The sequence below is a fragment of the Haemaphysalis longicornis genome, unplaced genomic scaffold (assembly GCF_048455015.1).
Source record: "Haemaphysalis longicornis isolate Haplotype H1 unplaced genomic scaffold, Haemaphysalis longicornis Haplotype H1 scaffold_1, whole genome shotgun sequence".
Classification (NCBI taxonomy): domain Eukaryota; kingdom Metazoa; phylum Arthropoda; class Arachnida; order Ixodida; family Ixodidae; genus Haemaphysalis; species Haemaphysalis longicornis.
Window position 1 is genome coordinate 170027044 of NW_027526203.1, and position 22839 is coordinate 170049882.

Here is a 22839-nt window from a genome sequence, read left to right on the forward strand (position 1 = left end):
TGCGGCGGAGGCCTCCTCGCGTCCCTCTGCCAAGTCCCGCACACGGGCCCCTCGCATGTCTCCTTTCCCTCCTCGCCTAACTCTCCCCTGACGCCTATCTCTCCCCGTTATCGGGCCGCTGCTCTGTGCCGGGCGCTTGCGGAAGGGTGTGTGGTATGTCCTCTAGTGCTCGAGGGCAAAACGGGTCACCCCCCGAAGATGCCCGAGGTAGCGCACTTTACCTTGCGCTACAATATAGACGGGGAATTATCTGGATTGAGTTTCCTGACCAGCCCGCTCCTCCGTCCTCACGCAAGCAATACGGTCGCAGTATACTTTGTAAGGAAGTCTTGTGGTTCAGATTCATTATAATGCACTACAGTGGAAAAACCACATTACCAACTTTTGCGCTGTGTCTCCAAACAGTTAGGACAGCGATTTTTGTCTTTCCTTCTCTCGCAGAACCCCTGCGGAAGCTATTCTTATTGCCAACATCGAAGAGAACTACAAGATATGCTGGCCGAGGCATACAAAACTTGTACTATGTGCTTTGCTCTAGTGATTATATTTCGAGGGGTTGTGTAACAATTTTATTGCTGAAGCTGAAAGGAAGCCGGCCAATAGGAGCGATGCTGCTTTGTGACGTCACATGAGGAAACAAAAACAAAAAAATTTCCGGCTTTGAAGGGGCACGGGAAAGACAGAAAAAATATTTTTCTAGCTTCTAAGTTGCCGAGGTGTGCAGATCTGCAAAATTTTGCTCGGATATTTTATGGCCAACTAATCAGGACTGGTCGTTTTGAAGAGCGTTTCACACGTTGGTGCAAGGTGTAAAAACTGCTTCAGAGGTCGTTTAAAGTACGTTAACTTTCACTTATTAAAGCTCCTATCCTAAGCTTTTTCTGTGCGCCGCATAAATATTCGAAAAAACCCCAAGCACAAAATTTAGGACATCCTAATAGTTCTTCGGCTAAAGGAGACTGGAAAGCACGAATAGAAAAATCCTAGGACATCAAAAGTTTCCACTGTAGGATGTTAAAAAAAGTGACACCCTTCCTAACTCATGCAACATTTACAGCCCCCGTGGACTAAAGTACATTTTTTTTAGATCCTGCGCGCGGTTTCTCGTAACGTTAGTAGCTGCCAAGAACATTTGGTTTTGAGTTTCCTATCGAGCATGTGCGTTGGGTTGAAGACAAAATTTGTCTTCATTGGAATCTATAACGAGCTTTTGGTTGCATCATTTCGGTGGCTCCAAGATTTCACCGGTACTCAGAATATGTTTGCTGCTGTTAGCGCTCAGCCATGCCAAACTTATACCCCTGCCATACGACAAATCTAATGTCATTTAAAGTGAATGACATTAGCTGTTAATGAGATTCGGTCTCGCCGTGCGGGTCTACACGGCGAAAGAAATGTCGTTTGATAATGATAGCGGTGACGATTACCAAGCTCGCAAAATTGCGAAATTTTAGTTAAGTGCATCTAGAATGTTTTCATACATAAGAATTCTTTAAAACAAAATAACGAATTCTTCTTTTAGATTACACAGATGAAAATCACGGTTTTAGATGACATAAGCAGACATCACAAGCCGAGACAAGTATCAGGGTATCAGGGTAGCGCGTGCCATAGAGTTTCATACTAATATACGCTAGAGGGGACACTGGCGCTGCAATCGTTCTACCACCATGGGGCTGATAGTGTGACGTAGGCTCGTGATTTTCGAACTTGTCTTCCTTGGCTTAACTTGAGGCTTGGCGGTTGTGATGTGCACTTAGCTTCGGATTTTTTCTGCGCTATCAGTTTCGGTTTCGGCGTCGAAAGCGTCGAGGGCTCGTTCCGGGGCAGAATTGCTGTTAGCAACTGATTCCAGTGACTCCAATTATGAAATACTGCTCGGCTTGAATGAAGTGTGTGCTTAAAGCAGTAACATCGCCATGTCGCCCCTACACTAGCCATTTCTGAAAACGGACGCTAACTCGAGATTCCGCACAAGGTAGACGGTACGAGCACGCTGTTCCATCCTAGTCCAGTTAATGACGACGCCTGCGAGAACAACACGAACGCGGTAGCGGCTAAGCCAAATAAAAAACCTTTGCCAGCAGTAAGTATATATGCACAGCGGTCTAATGTTTCTTCACGTAACAATATCGCGGGAGCTTCGTCCGGCGGGTGGGTCACCACCAACTTGATTGTGGCCACCACCTTATAGCGGTAGAAAGCGGTGAAACAAGCGAGGGTAGGTCGTATGCACACAACGATTCCGCCAATGCAACCGTCATCTGCTAGGCTGCCCTTTCCCGTCGGTAATCAGCTGCTCGTAATTATTGGCGGGAACAAGGCGCACGCACAATCGCTATCACCACCCGTTACCATGCAAACTTGTGGAATACAGAAAAGCCGCTCAGCTTCAGCCGCACGCCACCGCCGACTCGCACGCAAAAACAAAAACAAAAAAAAACAAATAAAGAAAACTCTTCGCCGCCTAATCGGCGTAATCGTCGGCTCCGCTAAGCTCAGCCATGTATACACTTTACAAATATCTTCGCGTTCGCTAGAAGAATTCCACTAAACTTAAATATAAAATTAACAGAAAGAACAATTTCTTTTCACGAGTAATAATTTATACACTAATCAACATTAGTTATAGCTTTTGCATTTGAAAAAAGTACTTTGAGTCAAGTCAAGGTAACGGCTGGGTCAAGCCAAGTTCGAAAATCGCGCATCCTCCAGGCATGGCCGCCTCCTCGGGGGTTGAAGCCGCCACTGGGCGGCTCGCATACACTAGCGCCAGTGTTCCCTCTAGCGTATATTAATATGACACTCTATGGCGCGTGCATTGGGGACGAAATTTTTTTTGTAAGTAGTTGTTTGTCTTCCTTTATTTGAAACACAATATGAAGGGGGTAATATAAGTTTCCTGAGAGTTTTTAGAAACAGCATTCTTTGGTTTATTACTTAACTTTCTTGTCTGGTTGGGCGCCACTGCTGTAGAGGCTACTCATTCGGCCGCTGAATGATCTCCCCAACCTCATTTAGCCGCTAAATGCCATTCGCCTCGAATGTCATTCGGTATTCTTGTGTAGCGCCGGACTAAGGTCATTTAGAGCAAATGAGATTTGCTGTAAATGTCATTAGATCTGTAGTGTGACAGGGGTATTACACACACGGTTCCACTCTGAACGCAAGATAAGTTCAATTTTTTTTCCACCGAAGATACTTGCGCAACATCCACGATTTCGCAACTTCTTGTCACTTGCTTTACCGTATCCTGTGGGTAAGAGATGATGCTGGTATTACGCCAGAAAAAAAAACGGTTTGTTTCTTTTCATCGCTTAGCTTAAGTTTTTGTTATCGTAACATTCCTTTACAGTGCCCAGGCAGCTGTCCGAACCCTATGGAGAAACGAGCTTGTGCAGATTTTATCGCAAGAAGGCTTTACGACGGATCACTGCCCGCCTGACTGCGGAGTGGTATCAGCTCGGAGCGTGGGGATGAATTCAGTGCTTCACCAAGCTTGCATGGTTTCGCCAACCAACTGATTTTGCTGGATCTCCGTTAGGGACGTGCGTGCTTTGTCTTGAGCAAGCGACGAATTATTCTATTTTCTAGTCCCATCGTGGTTTGTATGAGCTTAAGAAAACTCGGACACCGCAGTTATGCTGGAATAAAGTGCTTTCGCTTTTAAGCCTTTAATATCGAATACCCCGCAAACACAAAATTACCTGTCCACATCTTCCACCCAGCTCATTTCGTACCATCTCGCCTTTGCAGTTTCAGGAAGCACATTTATCCTACATGCCCGACAGCTCATGGGTCGGAATCAGGAGAACGATCTACTCTCCTATTAAGCGGAGAACGTGACCTTTCTCGCACGCCCCACCGCAAAAGGTACAATGATACTCGAAGAATAAGAGAGAGAAAAATACAAACAAGACGATAAGTAAAAACACAGGATGCATGTTCAAAAAGATAGACGATGCGAGACGAGAGACTTTTTCTCTCGCATTTTTCGCTATGATGAAGGCTATATCCAATCTGGTTAGTACTGCTCGAAAAAAATAAGATACGCCAGCCCATTGCATGACCGCAGCCACATTGGCGCTCCTCGAAGAGGGATTCACCAAACAAACAAAAGCACACCCGCAGTTGCCGACCAGGGCGGCTGGAGACCAGTGCACGTGGACCGTGGTCATGGGTTCTCTTTTTATTGCCTTCTTTCCTTGCACTTTCTCGGGCTCTCCATCTTCCTCTTTTGCTTTCTCCTACGCTTCCTTTCGCTTCGATTTCCCGCTGCTTGAAGATAGGCAAAGGTAGCCCGCCGGCGGAGCGGATGGCGTACCTCTAGCGGCGGCCATACTCTCGCTGATTGTGCAGGATTGGGAGACATGCGATGGGACCGGCGAGGCAATACATATTATAGGCTATGCCCGCTGCGCAACTCCCGCATGCCCTTCTCATCTTCGAAGGGAGGTGTATCAATAAAGGGGGAAGGAAAGGTAATGAATGAGAGGGTCGGGACGAGTAAAATGGAAAGAAAGCAACGAATCGGCGGACGGTTAAAACAAGAGAAGAGAGATCGCTACGAGACAAGCAGGGAAGCGAAGAAGAGGACGTAGACGTCGGGGACGACACAGCCGCGGGAGCGCAGCTACACTGGAGGAAAAAAAGGAGTGCACGAAAGAGGAGGAGAGAGTTTGAGAAGGGGCATTAGGGGAGGGAGGGTATATGATAGAAAGGGCGTGAAAGACAGCGCGCACCGGACCGGACTCGACGGAGCGATAAGTTCATACCTCTCTGTTCCTGCCGGACGGCTCCATCGCACGAAGGCTCTGCTCGCGTTTGGCCGCCGCCGCCGCACTTGTGTTATTGGCACAACCGCCATAGTCGCCGAGAAAGTCACGGAACGGAAGAATGGGGTAACAAAAGAAAGAAGATGAACGACCGAAAGTGAGAAAAAAGAGCGAGAGACACCGGCGGCGATTGTTTTTGGTAGTCGGGTGCGTTCCTTTCTCGCGCTATATTTCATTCCCGAGAGAGAAAAATAAGGGCGGGGAGCAAAAGAGGCCGTGATACATAGGTACCCTCCCGTTGCCTTCCTGCACAGCGGAGCGGACTCCCAATAGCCCGAGACAAAGCGCGAGCCGCAGATACAGAGCGCCCGCAGCAAAGACGGGGAGGCCGAAAGGCGCTGGACCAAAAAGAAGGCATCCACAAGGTAGAGCACCCCGCACGCTACAAGCAAGAGAGGTAAGAAAAACAGAGATGTGGCACGAGGCAGCCTCTGTTCAAGGCGAGTTCCGGGTTCATCCATTTCCGATCTGGCCAAAGGTCGCGTGCAGTCGAACAGCTTTTTCCCCCTTTCTACGACCCAGATCCACTCGAAGGATAAGCAGTTTTTTTTTTCTTCTAATTTTGATGTGTCTCGGCCTAAGCTTCCTTGATAGGGCAGTAAGGAACCAACACCTCTAACTTAATTATCTTAACGCTGCCCTCAGTACACGCAGTGCCTCTACGCTGAGGTTATTCTTTCCCGGCTCTGACCTTGTAATCTTACGTTAGTAAAGCTCGGCGCATATTCGTATCAGACACGGCCAAAGACTGCCCACACAGGTCGGCAACGCCTCAAATTTTCAGCCTTTTTCCAGCGGAGGCGGAACTTCACGTCACAGTCGGACTGTGCACTCCTCTTTTCAAGACTTCGACGAAGCTGTTTGAGCGCGTTTCTACGTGCGTTGTTCGAAAATTACTTGGTTATCTCTCACTTATCCGCCCTAAACTTGAATATGCCTGTATCGTATGGGATCCATTCACCGATTCTAACATTAAAAAACTTGAAAGGATTCAAAGGAAAGCCGTTAGATTTATTTTCTCGAAATTCTCCCCACTAGACTCTCCCTCTGACCTTATGGCAGCTAACGATATTCCACCCCTTCAGATAAGAAGGAAAACATTCCGCCTGGATTTTCTCTCTCAACTTGTTAACAACCAATTGGCCATTGACGTCACACTATATCTGTCCGCTTTAATGACTCGACAAACGCGCCATCACCACCCTCATTCCCTAACACCGTATTTTGCCAGAACAGACACATATAAATTCTCTTTCTTCCCTCGTACCATAGCCGAATGGAATTCCCTTACAGAACCCGTGTATCGTTCCAAGTGATGTTTGTTGTTTTGTTTCTTTGTATTCATGTTCGCATTGTTGTTCATGCTTTGATACTATGTAACCACCCACCCTGCATGGACCTTCAATGGTCCGCAGTATTTAATAAATAAAAAAAAATAAAAAAAAAAAATAAAACATTAATGGGGTCACCTCCTCTTAGCCAATAGCGAGGTTTCGAAACAGTAGTTGTGGGATACGAGATTTTTTTTTTTTTTTTGAAGGCGGTCACATTCACACTGATATAGTCTTGAGCTCTTGACACAAGAACGTCTTGACACTATAGTAACCCTGTGGGCGCAACTTTGGTTATTGGGGCAGCACAACTACGTAACCATATAAAGAACGGGCTGTGGCGGCCGAATTTAAGTGTTACAGGTAATCACTTAGCGAGGACCGGGGGACCTCCTCCTTATCGATTAGGTGTTGGTGACACCCGTCTTTCCTTCACGGAAAGGTTCCGTAGTTCTTGTCCCTTGTTTCTATCAATTCACAACTGCCAGAGTCGTCTTTCGGGGACCTTTTCGTTTTTGACCAGACGGGAGGCCTCGGTTTCATTTAGCTTCTGTGTCGAATTCCCCCCGGACGGTCGTCATTGAGAGAAGTGGAGCACTTCCCGAAGGAATTACATCGGTGACCCGAGGCACGCCTCGAGTATAGATTCGATTTCAGCGCTGCCCTCGAAAACGTTGGGACACCACTTCGCCGGTTTTCAGGCCATTTCTAGGCCGGTGAACGTGTCAGGACATAACCGTGTTTGGTCTAGCCCACGGAAGCGCGGCGGCGGCGAAGACGTTACGATTTCAGGTAACGTTCAGTGCTCAAGCTATACCATTTATGCCTAGCGCCCACATAGCGGAGCAAGTGAGCGGGAAAAAATCCGCTTAATCACATTTTACTTTTCATCACGTGAACCGATTGCGCGGATAGATAGACGAATTGGAGGATCGCCCACATATTTGGGAATTTACGTAAAGCGAAACTTTCAACATGTTTATATCGTCACTAATCTCAGTGCTCGGAACTGCACAATGCACAGAGTTCAAGTAGCGTCGTTCAAAATGATTGCGTGTACATCCCGGCAGAACGTGGTTGGGACGAAAGCGTATGTGGCATTTTAGAGCAAAAGCTCTACTACGGTTCTTCTTTCAAGGTTATTCATCGCGTCGCAAGGTACCTTCGGCCGCCGGCGCGCAAGCTACGGCTTTCCTATTGCTTCAATCGCTCGGAGCCTAGCCGCTGAGGTACCACGTGACTAGACGAGGGTGAAATGACTGCTTACCCTGCCCCTGATCCCTCAGCGCCGGCTGGGCCACCTCTGCTCGCGCTTCAACGCAAGCAAACCACGTGACTAGGTGAACGTTTAACGGCTGCTTCTCTGGCGCTTGGTCCCCCAATTTCCCCATCCATGGCACACTGGCGGGGCTGTCGTCTGTCCGTGCCCTTTAGCGCAAGAGAAAGGATGAATCCAATCATCCAATAGACAAGGCTATTCGGCAGGCTGCGAAATCTCGAGCAAGGGCAAACTTTCACGAAACACTGTGCGCATAGTCTTCGCTTTCACTCGTGATTACTAGGTTTAGAAGTGCTGAACCTGAGTCACTTAAGTTCCGCTTCTCACTTCTGGGCGTAGTCCTGACGATGATCCACCATACCCAGCAAACATTCGCGGTCTGCACCACCCAGTTTCGCTCTTAGCGAAAACGTTCCTGTTGTGCGTGACACTTCTTTCAAACCTGGATATCCTGGACGCTGTGGGAACTGTTTTTAGCAATTTCGTTGACGCGTGTTGATGTGCTCTTCAGACGCACCGGCGATGGGGGGACTATTCACAGAGACCTGCGCGCCATCTGATGGTTGTGTGAGAAACGGAGGATGTTCTTTCTCGCCCCCAGAGAAGCGGAAGAGGAGGAGCCGATAGGCACGAGCGGCGCATTCGGCCAGGGAACAACAGCAACAGCCTCACCCCAGAAAGCCGCGAGAGAGGCACATAAATCTTCGCCTAAAAAAAACTGCCTACGTTCCAGAGAAAAAGCCATTACAGCGATGTAGGGGCTATTGGCCGGCTTTCATTCAGTTGCAGCAATGAAGGCATTCCATAGCCACTACAAACATCCCCCTCGCGAGGGGCACGATCAAATGCAGAGAATTTCCGGGGGCGCACGACGTTAAGTAGTTTGCGTTACGTTAATGTTGTTGCACTTGTGGCAACTGCTGACGAGAGAGCGCGGTGATGAGTGCGTTCCAGCCTCACCGACACCCGCCTTTATCACGCCACGATCGCGCCACGCGCGCGCGATGCTGACGTCACGATCACGCCACAGATGTTGTTGATCCCGCGACGCGCGCGCCCCCACCTGTTGGGCGCGAACCGACCGCGGAGAGAGCGCGTGATGCGAGCGGAGAGTAGGCGAGGAGGAGCGGGGCTGAAGAGAGAGCGCGGCGATGAGTGCGTTCCAGCCTCGCCGACACCCGCCTTTATCACGCCACGATCGCGCCGAGAGGGCGCACCTGCGAGCGATGCGGACTACTACGGACGCCTAGAACGGGTGACATCGTGAGTTAAAGAAATGCTCTGCATTTAAAAAAACAGCGACTGTGCACTGATTGACGGCGACTCTCCACCTTTACAAGTAAGCGGCAGGTACAAGGTAGAAGCACTAAAAAGGTGCGTACAGATACGTGCGCGCTTGCGCAGCACAGGTGAACATGACCGTACACCGCATTATTAATGTGTAGATTATTGAACGAAAATCTGGCGGGCGGCAGATAGAGACACAGTACTGAGTTGATCATGGAGGGTAGTATTCAAAAACTCCGGTACAGTTTAATTTAAAATTGAAAAGCCATAATTAATTCAGCACTTCGGTAACACAAAACTGCAAGGTTTTCTAGCATCATACGACAACTGGAGACAGGTAAGCGAGCCAACTGAAGAAGTAAAATGGTCATTCCTTGCGGTTAATTTTTTATACAAACAAGCAAACCTGTAGTCAAATAGTCTGTTGACCGGTAGAATATTGTATTGCAAATACACATACTCAGTATGAGAACCATACGATGCATTGACAATTGCGCGCAGCATTTTATTCTGTAAAGTTAGTAACACCAAAACATTGTTCACTGTGATGCTTGATTGATTGATTGTGGGGTTTAACGCGCCGACGCAACGCAGGCGATGAGGCGCGCCGTAGTGGAGGGCTCCGGATTAATTTTGACCACCTGGGGATCTTTATCGTGCGCCGAAATCTCGTACACACGGGCGTTTTTGCTTTTCGCCTCCATCAGAAAAGCGGCCGCCGCGGCCGGGAATCGAACCCGCGACCTCGTGCTCAGCAGCGCAACGCCTTAGCCACTGAGCCACCGCGGCGGGTTCACTGTGATGCTGCCCCAGACGAGAAATCAGTAGCTTAAATGGGAAATGTTGCTAGCGACGTGGGCATTCCATTACATAGTATTACTGAACGTGACAACCAGTAATTTGAAAGAGGCCACGTAGTTGATAACACTGCCGCTGAGGTATGGAGAGGGAAGGTTTTCTTTTAGGCAGAAAAAGTACTGCTTTTGTTTTTGTTTTTTTCGTGTTGATTTTTTTAGTGTTGTTGAGTGTTTTTAGTGTCCTCGGAGGTTGTTTTTTTAATGCGTGACCTTCTTTTTCGATATACCGAGGATTTATACGCCACCCCCCTACAACCCCCCAACACGCCCCCAGAAGGACGTTGACGCCCCCCCCCCCCCAAAAAAAAAAAAAAAGATGTTTTACAACCGCGGGCACACCGCCCAGGGATTTCTACGCCCCCCCCCCCCCCCTCAACAGGCCCAAAACACACCCCCTCCCCCCTCCGCCACCAAAGAAGATTTCGACACCACTCCAAAATCGAGATTCTGGATAAACCTCACATATAGACGGCCGGCATAACACTCTAGACGGCCGGCTAGACGACTCACACTCTAGACGGCCGGCATAAGAATGCTACACATTAGTAGACAATTCTCAAAATTTCTATATATTTATTTTCTACTATTATAAGGTGGGTATAAGGTGGATATGCAGCGATGGCGTAGAGGTAGAACACCCGCCTCGCGTGCAGAAGGACCGTGGTTCGAATCCCGGTGCCGGACAATTCCCACCGGATTAAAAAAAATAATAATAATAAAAAAAATCCGCGTATTGATGGAATTGCACAAAGGGGCTTGGGGTGCGGCCTGACCCCGGCGACCATTGCCGGTAATGCACGCCCTCACCAGAGCAGGATTGGCCACCCTGGTGTAGTAATGGCCACAACCTCCCATGAATACGCCAATTAACTCTGATGATTATAAGGTGGACGGGATTTTTCTCCACACGACCATGTTAGCTGATTTAATTGGGTCTCTGAATGAGGGAATCACCGGATCAAATAATTGAGATTGCCGCACTGGATTCGAATAGGGAGAAAGTACGTGAGTTGAAACGTCCAAGCGAGAAGTACTTGTGTATTGAAAATGTGTGGAACGGGAAACACCGGAAAGGGATTACTCCGCCTGTAACTAAAATAGGACGTCCACTTCCATGCACGGTTGTTCTCCTTCCGCTAGCGTCTTCAGCTCATTTCTAAAATTTACGTTTGATATGCTAGGCGCGTTCGGTACACCTCCGGTTCTCTTGCTCAGCGGTTATCTTTATGTTTGTACCTGTAAATCGTGAAGGTGTTGCTGTGCTGTCTGTCACCGCAGTGACACGCATGCTTGGGAGCCACACTCACAACTGATACTTTACGCTTCCAGAGTGATTGATTGCTTGTAATCTACAACTTGTTTCGGGATTTTTAAAGGCTTTAATTGCTTTTTAGGCCAACGAAGTTAGCGATAATTCTAATATTTTTGTTGCTGTAATTGGCAGCTAGGCAGAAAGTGCATGAATTTTCTGGGTATCAATCACACATTCATACACTAAATGGGTACTGCACTTTGAATCGGCTCTTCCAGTTTTCTCAGGGGAAACCTGTCTCTTTCTGTCTCACCCGTAAGATTGCCTTCTATATTAGATGTACGTATATAGCACCGCTACTAATATTTTGTAGAGAAAATACGAGGGACAGAAGAAAGTGACGTACTCTCAATGGGGCGGTGCCTCCTATAAGGTGTCGAAGTATAAAAAACCTTTCTTCACAACGGAATCTGTGTTCGCTGAGAAGCATAAAAGATTTCAATAAAAGAAGCAGAGAACCTAATTGGATAGCATGCAATTGAAGATTGGGCCACCCAAACAGTTGAAAATAAGGCACGTGACGGAGCAATGGACTACTCCTTGGCGATTTCTTAATACATTTTTTCAGTGTATAGTCAAGAGCTGTAAGTAGTGTTAGTTCCGGATATCGTTAAAGTATTTACAGCTGTAATCAGTTAGTTTATTCAGCCAATGGATAGTAACACCGTGGTCGGCTTCGTGACTTTAGCCCGACCAGACCGGCTCAGGTCTCACTGTTGACTTACTTGCACCAATTGCACTGAAAGATGCCTCAAGGAAATGTATACCTTTTGGAGCCAACGTAACAAATCGTCTCTCTTATTTCGTTTTCTTGTGCGCAGAAGAACGACCCACTTGATCTCTCCCTGCAGGCTTGGCAGAGGGCTTTCCCGCGGCTGCAGAGCTGCTCCTGGCACACCGCAACACGCCCAAGCTCTTTTCCTTTCCCCGCCTCCCTCGCCCCCATTCCGCTTTTCTCTGGTTTCCTGCGGACATAATTACGAATGAGTGACTCGGCCTCGGCGCGCCCCGTTTCCACCCCCACCCTCCCCCCTTCCATTTATCCTTCTTTGTTACTTTAATCTGCCGTCGCGACGAGCCTGCACGGTTGTGACGCGCGCCGCCGCAGTCGCCAGCGCGGATCCCCAGCCGTGTCTCGTCGCCTCGGGTTACCCGACACGGCCCTGACTCGCTCGGCCAGTTACGTGCAGCGGGCAGCATCGATGCGATATTTCGCGCCTCCTCTAGGCAGCGGCCAAATTCAAATGGGGATCACTTTCAGCACGCCACCAGATTGCATCCTGTCATCTGTAGTGTCGGCCTTTTCCGCGTGTCCGGTGCAGCGCTGCTTTTAACGAGCGAGGCACGCTCGCGGAGCAGCGTGGCGAATACGCGGGTGCATTGTGTGACATTCGCGGAAGGCGATGCGGCATAGTGTCGTCCGACAGCTGCGCTCCGAGTCCCAACTGCCGCGCGGAACTGCAGCGAGTGCGGCGGCCACGGCGTTCCTCTGTACAACCCACTCTCCGCCATGCATTCTCGCCTCTTCTATTTCTCTTGCTCAAGCGTTCGGCCCAGCGCTGCGTTCGGTAAAGAGAAAGAGTGAACGGTCATGCGTCCCGAATAATACATGAAGCGGCTACCGCCAACCGCCTCGTTTCCGCGCCGTCCTCTCGTAGCGCCCGTACTCTCCGCTCTTGTATCGTCCTTACGCTGTTCCTTTCTATCTGCACTGCTGGTCCGCTGGTAAAGGCTCGTTCCCCGCGCGGCGAGAGGGGACGGTTTATGGCTCCACCGAATTGGCAGGGAGATCGTTGTTGCGCACGCTTCCCACCTTTTTCTTTTGTAACGGTTTGTTCCGTTTCGTTAGAAGTGTATGTCGTTTTCTTATTTATTGCACAATAACCGTGGTGGATGTGCGCGTGGACGGCGTCATAACGCGGCGCTATTGTTGCTGCTCGCTTGTTCCGCCTCACACGCGCGTGTTGCGCGGTGTTCGTACTCTGCCGAAGTTGCTCACGACCGCGCATCCGGGGCGCAGTAATAAACGTTCAGCTTCGTGATTGTACAGATAGCGGGATTCTTCCCCCCACCGCTCTAGTTTCCACAGAAGAGTAAGGTGGACACACTCGCAAATTCGGTAAAGCTGTTCATATCTTGTGTCGGAAGCCCCTACAAAGGCAAAACTGTGTTTTTTTTTGTTTTTTTTTTTCAGTTGATGGAGGCGAAAAGCAAAAACGCCCGCTGAGGAGAGGCGTCGCAGCTGTGGTACCATGTGACTAGGCGAGGGTTTAACGGCGGCTCAGTCTGCACTTGAACCCCCAGTTTCACCACGGATTACGCGCCACCACCGGGCTGCAAGTCTGGTAGGTGTAACCTAACGTTCAGAAACGCTGTGGCCACAGTCTTTGAAACACCGAGACAAACAGACCTTTCGCTCGAGATAGCTAGGTTTACCCCACCCATTGTTGCCAGTATTACGGCTTGGTTAACTAGACTGAAAAGGTCTCCACGCGTCACCTACCGGGCGTGATATGTCTCACTATACACTAAATGTCGCAGGTTGCCTCAGCTTAAATGTGCAAAGCCATCGATCATCAATTGCAATCTTTGGCAAGTCGGTGTCGGGGCCCCTCATATCTGGCATCTGAAAAAAGATCAGAGCCTTCCCACCCTGAAAAGACAAATTCCAGCGAAACTGCAGCACTGGTGGGATTTTCTGTGGTGGGATCTCGCTATATTGCGTATTTGCTATGTTGAATTATAAGTACAGTGGCGCGATATCTACGTCACAGACAGAGAACCCACACGATTGGTGGGTAGAGATAATGACGTCTCTAATGCGCCGCACAAGTGGCCGCTGAAGAGCGCGCGGTATTGCGCAATGTCAGGGGAGGGGAATGACGCCGCGCGTGGGGAGCAGTACACACAAATCAGGAAAGAGGCGGCGGCGCTGGAGAGGAGTATAAACTGGGGCGGTAACCATACCCCTCCACGGATGGCCGTGCTTCACAGTGCAACACACAACGGGGGAAAACCAACTTACAAAAACCAAGCTGACGCCGATTTTTTTAAAAGTCGGCTTCACTTCGAAAACAAATCCATAGCTCAAAAGACATTTTCACGGGCAATAAAGGCCATCTTAAAACAAAATGTGGAGGCTCTAGGACCTTTTTTTTTTTTTGTTTTTTATGCATTTTCCCTATGCGGTGAAAATTGTTGGTCTACGCTCGGGCTGCCACCTAAGACGATCCGCTGGATCCTAGTCATTATCGCTTCGCTGTAAAAAACATTGGGGCAGCTTCGCACTATAGTGGCGCGAAGACTGGGCAAGCAGCGAAGCTGGCGGCCCCACTTAGTTCAGCTAAGTTTATGCGTGGATATGCTTCGAGACTCGGTGAAGTTTTCTGCGTGGCGTCGTCTTTAGCGTCCCCTTCCCCCTTCCCAAAGGAGAATAAACATTCGGTCATTAAAGTATGTACGATGTACGCGTGCCAACAGGCTTTGCGGTGAAGCTCCAAGTGTAGCGGAGGGCGCAGCGGGACGAGCGTTCGCTCAAAATTTTTGAACTCGTTCGGTGGCCACCGTAAGGCTTGCTTGGTCTGGCGTGTGGGACGTTAATTAAGAACTGGGTTAACGATATCGCTTCTCGGATTTTTGCCTTGTTCTATTTTGGCATTAATTCTTCTCTTTGCCCCGTCAGAACTGCACCACTCGTCGCATCAAGCGATAGAACGAGCCACCGCGCGAGGCATCTCCAAAGTGAGGCTTGTACCAGTTGTATAGCGCCACCGACAGGTGGCGACAGGAGTCCCACTCAAGCGCGGCGAGGCAAAGCTACGGTTAAGCGGTGGTGCCGGTGCGCGCGATGACGTGTAAGCTCAGCGAGGTTTTCCTGCGCACGTTCACCGGCCCAACCACCAGCTTAAACAGCATGGCTGTTTAAAAAAGCTGCAGTTCTTTGAGTAAATTCTACAAATGTTAGGAAGCACCTCTTGGGATTGCAAAATTCCTTCACTGTTACAACCTTCAACGAGATATTGGGTGGTCTACCCTGTCACTGCCCACCTGTATTAAGCGCTGTCTCCAAGACCAAAATAAGCAAAAAAGTTATTTTGATGGCTCAAGCATTCAAAATTAGTTTCGGACTGACTACATGCAACTGCAGGACTCTTTGTGAAGCTATGCCTCACAGCCACGGTGCTACATACCCTCGAAGGTATTCGCGCTTGTATCCGTCTCGTAAGCCACCCGTACGCCATCACCTCACATCCAACTCCACTAGTCGATTCCGGGATGCACTGCCGCTGCTGAACTATCGCTATTCTAAACACCCGCGTTGCTACCATGGCTGTTATCCGCGTGGTCTATAGTAACGATAGAGCAGCGAACTCGCCACAAGTCAGCAATGCCGGTGGCCCTCAGCTCCTTTCCCACTCATAACATATCTCACCGATACGGCGGATATAGACACGTTCATGCTGATGTGTCTATTACCTCTGAGTCGCCCACTAGGGGTTTATGGGTCCCACCCATAGAACATCAACTACAACCATAGATCTTACAGAAGTGAGAGCTGCACTTCAGTTCAGTATTAAGACTGCCATTCAGGGCTCTGGTTGTTTTCCTGATATCCCCCTCTGGGAAAAAGCACAAAGGAAGCAAGAGAATCTTCAATGCAACTAAACTCCAGAAGAAAGAACGCGGCCGGTCGAGGCCAAGCCCCGGCTGCGCCACTTGAGGAACGTCAAACCTGCGGCACGCCACTGTTAGGGAAGGGCAGAAAACACACCTGCTAAAATTTCTCCCTTCGACAGGCCACATGCCATTATTGCGCTGACGAAGTAAAGTGGGTGGCTTTAGCTGCTTTTCTTAAAGAATTCCTCGGCCAGACTCTCATATGCCTTTATTTCCTACTAACAACCAAAATGCAAGCAAATTTCGGAGGGGTGCAACCCCGAGCATAACGGCTTAGAGACAATATGCGTACCAGGCCAACCGGGGAATGTAGGGTTCATAATATGGCATGAGTACTGGCGCAAGACGGCCGACTCTAAGCGGGATGGCACTTTCCCGCGTTAACTTAAATGAGCGCTGGATCGGACTCGTTATAGCGAGATGAGTGCAGGACGAAAGCCGTCCAAGTTGCGCGAAACTGATCTTCCACAGCTTTTCTATGGTATATTCGGCTCGGGAAGGCATGAAAATGGACAATACGAATGAAGAGCTTCTAAGTATGCTGTCGGGCGCTCCGACGCACCAACTGGCGCGGGCCCTGGGACGAGCGGCGCGGAAATGAAAAGCACGTGTCGCGCGGCGCCTTGAAACGCCGCGCATTCCGAAAAAGGACGCGCCTGCGTGCACCGTATGCCTTAACCGCCACCACATGGGATGGCCACCGACGAAGACGACTGGCTTTTCCTTCTTCCTCGGCCCTCAGCGGCAGGAGGAAGGGAAGATGAGACGAGAGAGACGCGGTCCGGGAGCAGGAGAGCTCGGCCCGTCGTCTTCGAGCTCCGCCTGAGTACTGTTTATTAGCCGCCCGCCGGGCTGTAAATAAATGTACAGTTTTGTATCGGAGGCTGAGTTTGTCGGTTGGAGATACCCGGGGTGAGATCCTCAGCGCTACTGCGGCTTGGAGGAGAATCCCCGGGGAAAAGAACATCGCGAAGATAACTTATGCCGACTCCCGACTGTGTTGAAAATATTGAAGGCTTTGGGCCTGGGCATGCTGAAAATGAGAGTGACTTTTTAACCCGCATCATCTTGTCGAAGCGGGCTTTGTTGTTCCTTGTATACATTCTTGCTATCTTCTGGGAGCATTAAAAACAAACCGGAGTATTTTTTGCTCATATAAATTGGTAAAAGGCCGCAAATTGTGCCTACCGATATGACTGTCACGTGTTTTGAATCGATACTGGAAAAACAGACGAAGAAATATTTTGCTAAACACTGGGTTCATTCGTTCGCTCGATTACTGGCGCTCGAAGTCGTCGCAAAAGGCATGTTTGATCGTCTTGTTAAGAGCTTGCAGGCTTAATCAAACGCAAGTGCTCAATGACAAGCGCCGGCAGGCTTCCAGCCTCACTTGTGTACAGTGGGTTCTCGCTTGCGAGCGCTGCACCAAAGACCTCCCACCACCCCTCTCAAGCTCTCTCAGCCTGCTCGTGAAAGAAGCATTGAGCAAATCTTTGTGTTACTCTTTTTTGTTAGTAATGAAACATAGCTCGGCCTTTTTCGTTTAAATAACGACATTTACAGAAAAGCAGCGGCGTCATCGTCTTCACCAACTACGAAAGCTAATGAAAGGGATACACTGCGAGAAAATGCCGCTTAGTGATAGACAAAATAGTTGTTTTTTTTCACGGTGGTATGCAACTTGAACCTAAAATTTCTTTGGCATGCCTAAAACAGAAATAGTACAACAAATACGCAAAGCTGCAAAGCAGCATCTGGGCGGCTTCTTTGTCCCGTAACATTGGCACCAAAGACTGCATACAGGGTCCAGAAAGACATAGCACAAGGAGATAAAAAAACAATTCCTGGAACTATCATATAGACCTGTAAACCGAATCGATACTGCATACAAATACATACATACATACATGCATACATACATGCATGCATACATACATACATACATACATACATACATACATACATACATACATACATACATACATACATACATACATACATACATCATACATACATACATACATACATACATACATACATACATACATACATACATACATACATACATACATACATACATATTTAGTATGAGCATCGTATGGGACTATACCTTAGCGGTACTATCCTTTACTGTTGTTGGATCGAAAATGTTCTCAATTAATATTTATGTTGCCAGAAACTATAGCACTGCTGATGAATGCTTGCAGAATTAACGGCGCGGCGTTTCATGGATTCTCTGATTCTCGACTATGCATGTCTCTTTGTTGGCTATTTCTTCGCCGCTTGAGCTTTCTTGTTTATTGCGGGCCATGAGTTGACTCCAATACACGTTAATTTCTGCAATATCCTCCCTTCGCCTTCACTGGTTGGCAAAACTGAGCCGCAAAGAACAACGGTTATTGGTTCACGGAGCAACGGGGCGGCCATGCGCTGTTGATAAGGCGCGGTCAATGTGATTTGTGCGTTCTGCTTCCCGCACCATCAACCTCGTGATCGCTCAAGCGTCCCCCCTTACCCCCGATCAATCACAATACAAGCGCTCTATTCTCGGTCACCACATGCGGGAAAAAGCACGCACACCCACATTGCAAGCGTGCGTTGCAGCTGGTCACGCCCGCCCACTGTTCAGCCTGCAAGCGGAATGAAGCATCGGCTTTGCCTTTCCAGGCATAGGACACGCCCCCACCAGTGCAGGGGCAAGAAGGCACCAAGCTTGCTGAACTGCACTTCGGCGACTGCCGAAGGATCTTGTTACAACATTTTAGTACGCACTGGTTGCAGATTTTTCTTTCCACTGACAGAGATAGCTTACTTTTCATTATTCGGAAGTCCCTGCCGAATGCTCCCCAGCCCACACCTATTCTGCGCCGGATTTCTCTCTCGTGGTTGGGGTCAGCGCTAACCGTATGTCCCAGGTAGTTATGTTCTTTTACTTCTTGTAGCGTTTCGTTTTCTAAGAGGACGTTTTTTGCATGCTTATTGCTCATTATTTTAGTTTTATTCATATTTATTTTCAGCCCCCCGACCATGCTTTCTGGTTCTAGTTCCTGAAGAATTTTTTGCAGGTGTTCTGTAGTCTCACTCAGCAAGGTTACTTCATTCTCAAACCTCAAATAGCTCAAGTATTCCCCGTTTATCCTTAATCCTGTGTTTTCCCAGTCAAGCTTTCTAAATACGAGCTCCAGACATGCTGTGAATAGTTTTGAACAGATTGTACCTCCCTGTCTTACTCTTTTTCGGGTCGGAAATTTACCGCTTTTCTTGTGGAGGGTTATCCTACCCGTGCATCCCTTATACATGTCTTCTAAAAGTCTTATGTAGGCTTCCTTTATCCCCTGGTACTTCTCTTAGTACTTCTAGCACGGCTGCGGTGAGTACGGAATCAAAAGCTTTCTCATAGGCTATAAAGCTAAAAGCTATAAGCTATAAAGGGTTTAGTGTACTCTGCGGATTTTTTATCACTTTATTGATTACATGGACGAGTGAGTGAAAAACCCTATTGAACGAGAGGCCATGGGGTCCTGGGGGAGCAAGGATGAGGGGAAAAGGGGAAGGTCACAACTCGCACAATGAACATGGTTGCAGTCTTGGGGTCCTAATCGCAAAATGAACACCTTAAAGTCAGTCGGTGGCACCAAAATGCACAGTTCAGACCTAAATGTACAGTTCACGCTGTAGACAATGCGGTTCACACTGAAAACAGTGCAGGCTGCAGACAGTTCGCATTGTAGGCAGAACGAGGAAGTCTACCAGGCCGTTACACCAATTTGTAGAGTCCGTTTTCAAGGGTGTACTTGGTGATTGCTTCTAGTGTGATGGGATCGTCACGGACCCGACTAACATGTTCCTGTTCAGTCGCAGGGGCGGGACCTAGAGTTAAAACCTGGTGGCGACTACGGTCGAATAATGGACAAAGCCAAATTAAGTGATAAAGATTTGGTGTGCCTTCCCGACTACAGTGGGGGCATCGGCGCAATTCGGATCCTGCTGGAGCTGTTCATTTATAAATAATGGGGGGGGGGGGTGTACGCTGCATTCGCATACACTTTATTGGCGAATACTTCCCCCGGACGCGAGAAGCGCTTGAGAGGGGCAAGGATGCCAGCAGGAGTTTCTGCATGTAAGCGCTTGCAGCTTTCCTTTTTGAGGTGGCGAAGCTGGAGTTGCCAGTCTGCTTGGAGAGGGGGGACGGGCGTGGCGGGCACCGCGGGAGGTGATTGTAGCCTCTCCCTGGCAGCGTCGTGTGCCATACGGTTGCCTTCTGCGCCTGTAGTGTGTCCTGGAGTCCAAACAATTCGAACTTTGAAGCCTTCAATTTGTAGGTCTCTTATCAAGGTAAGGATGTTGGATGCCGTATTGTTCGGTAAAAACGGACGATGTAACTCTCGGACAGCAATATAGGAATCCGTAATGATGCGAAATTTCTTCGTGGATGGGTGGCCGGAATGGTTATAAATTTGCCGCGCTGCTCCCAGAATTCCTTGAAGTTCTACCTCTTCTACGAGGCCGTATGTGTTAGAAATGTGCCTGGATCCATTCCATCCCGGCAGGTCCGCAGATATCCAGGCAATGGCCGCCGTCGTTCCATTCAGAGCCGCGTCGGTGTAGATGTCAGCTTCGACGCCTTCCTTGTCATTTGCGAGAGTGCGAACGTATTGTTCGCGTACTTTTCTTTTCTGCCAAAAGGTCACCGCTGTTCGCGGAGCCCATGATAAACTTTTTCGGTTGAGAATAGTGTTAAAATGGCAAGGAAGGGCGCTAATACACGTTCACCAGACCCTTTGGCCGGGTGAGTTTCAAACTAGCCATTTTTTTATAGCTAACACTTGAGCAAAGCAGGGACTTCTGTTTCCAGCGGCAACGTCAGTGAACCTTTCATCAGTAAGCCAGCATCTCAGCTGATTCCTTCAGAACCACGCGTATAAAAAGAAAAGCCGACAAACTCTGGCTCAGTATCACTGCAGGCGCGCACGGCAAAGTCGTCCGCGTAAAACTCTCTCTCCCTCTCCCTCTCCCCCCTCTCTCTCTCTCTCTCTCTCTCTCTCTCTCTCTCTCTCTCTCTCTCTCTCTCTCTCTCTCTCTCTCTCTCTCTCTCTCTCTCTCTCTCTCTCTCTTTCTTCTCGCTCTCTGAGCCCAACCTTGGCATGCGGGTATGGAGTGCTGCCTGCTCTGGAAGTAACTATCATCCCGGATGCCTAAGAGGCTACACTAGGAAGGTTCAACCATGCTAGGAAGGCTCTTGGGGACACAAACAGCCCCCCCTCACCAGAGAAGGATCCTTTCCAGAAGCATCCTTTCCTAAACCCAGCCTGCTCCCTGGGTTGTTCGGAATCCAGGCTGTCACCTATGTGGCTAACTATCACTTTGGTAAACACCTTGTAAACAACTGAGACTAAGCTGTTGGGTCTGTAATTTCTGAGGTCCTGGGATCTCCCTTCTTCAGAATAATGTTGGCGTTTTTCCAGGCTATGGGCACTTTTTGAGTCTTCAAGCATTCCGTAAATAATACAGCAGGCTTTTCTAGTACAATATCTCCTCCCTCCTTCAAAAGATCTACGGTTATGCCGTCATCACCTGCAGCTTTTCCTCTTTCCATGCCTTTGAGAGCCTTTCCTACCTCCTCTTTAGTTACTAGTGGGACATCGCTAATTGAGCTTGTACTCTCTGTTGTTTCCCCTGGTGCCCAGGTGGTCAAAACTAATCCGGAGCCCTCCACTACGGCGCGCTTCATCGCCGTTGTAGCGTCGTCGCGTTAAGCCTCGTAATCAATCAATCAGATTCCCCTGGTCTAACGTCGCTGGCATACAGCCTGGCATAGAATCGTCCTGCTACCTTTATTATTTCGTCCAAGTTGTGCATAATGTAACCCTGCTCGTCTCTGAGTGAGTACATCCTGCCTTTGCCGACAGCTAGCTTTCTCTTAGTTGCGTTGAAGCTTCCCCCTATTTGCAGCGTTTCCTCGATCACTCCCATGTTATATGCACGAATGTCATTTGTTTTGCTCCTGTTAATCAGTTTCGATAGCTCGGCTAAGTCAGGCTAATCTTCCGTATTTGACACTTTCAGGTTCTTACATTTGGCAACTATTTCCTTCGTTTTCTTGGTTTTTCAGTTTCTTGCCTACATGTTGCTTCTCGCGCAGCTGCTGCTGATTAACTGATTACTGATGTTAGGTTGTCATTTAGCCTGTCTACACGGTCCTGGTTCTGTTCGTCTAGAAACGCGAATTTGTTTTGAAGAGTTATTTTAAACTCGTGTGATCTGGCGCTGACTGACTCCATTCGAAGTTTCTTAGTTTTTATGAGTTTCCTCCTTTCTCTTTTGAGATTTAGCCTTTACTTGCACCTAATCATCCTGTGATCGCTGCTCCGAATCATACTTAGCGCCTCTACGCCTTGCACAATACCTCGGTTGTCACTTAAAATGAAGTCAATTGTGTTTTTTGTTGTACCATCGGGACTTTTCCATGTCCATTTCCAATTCTTTCATTTGTAGAAGAATGTGTTCTTCAACCTCCGGCTATTTCTCTCTGCGAATCCCACCAGTGTATCTCCTCGACCGTTTCGATTGTCTATACGGAAGTTTTCTACTGACCTTCCTTTCATTTGCTTCTTACCGACCTTTACGTTAAAGTCTCCCATCATAATCGTGAACTGTGTTGTTGCCTTCTTCATTGCCGATTCGACCTCCTCGTAGAAGCTGTCTACGGCCTCATCACCATAGCTGGTTGTAGGCGCATAGTCCTGTACTACCTTTAACCGGTATCGCTTGTTTTGGTTGATCACAACAGCTGCGGCTCTCTCGCTAATGCTAAAAAACTCCTCCACGTTTCCTGCTAATTCTCTGTATATTAAAGTCCCACCCCGTGTTCTTTCTTCTCTTGGGGCCCACTGTAGCACAGAATATGCCCGCTAGTGAGCACCACGAAACCTTCTCCTGCCCCTCGACTTCGCTTAGCCCTATAATATACCACTTTATGTCCAAGAGCTCCTCTAGTAGTACAGCTAAGTTTCCCTCGCTAGACAGGTTGCGAGCGTTGAACGTTGCCAGGGTCCAGTTCCAAAGGCGGCCTGTCTGGACCCCTAGACTCTTAGCACCCTCTGCTGTATCGCTGTTCTGACCGCCGCCGTGGACAGGTGCTCTACAGCTGCTGGGGACTGAGGGCCGAAAGTTGAGTTGGTTAGTTGTGGGAGGTGGCGGCCAACCACTACACCAGTGTGACCAGATCCTTCTCTGGTCAGGGAGGGCTGTCTGTGTCCCC

General features: G+C 48.7%; 1 protein-coding gene across 2 annotated transcripts in view; it reads right to left on the bottom strand.

Moving 5' to 3' along the window:
* LOC144139284 (CCN family member 2-like) overlaps positions 1 to 22839 on the bottom strand; it is a 471813-nt gene that overhangs the window by 319772 nt on the left and 129202 nt on the right. The window lies entirely within an intron of this gene.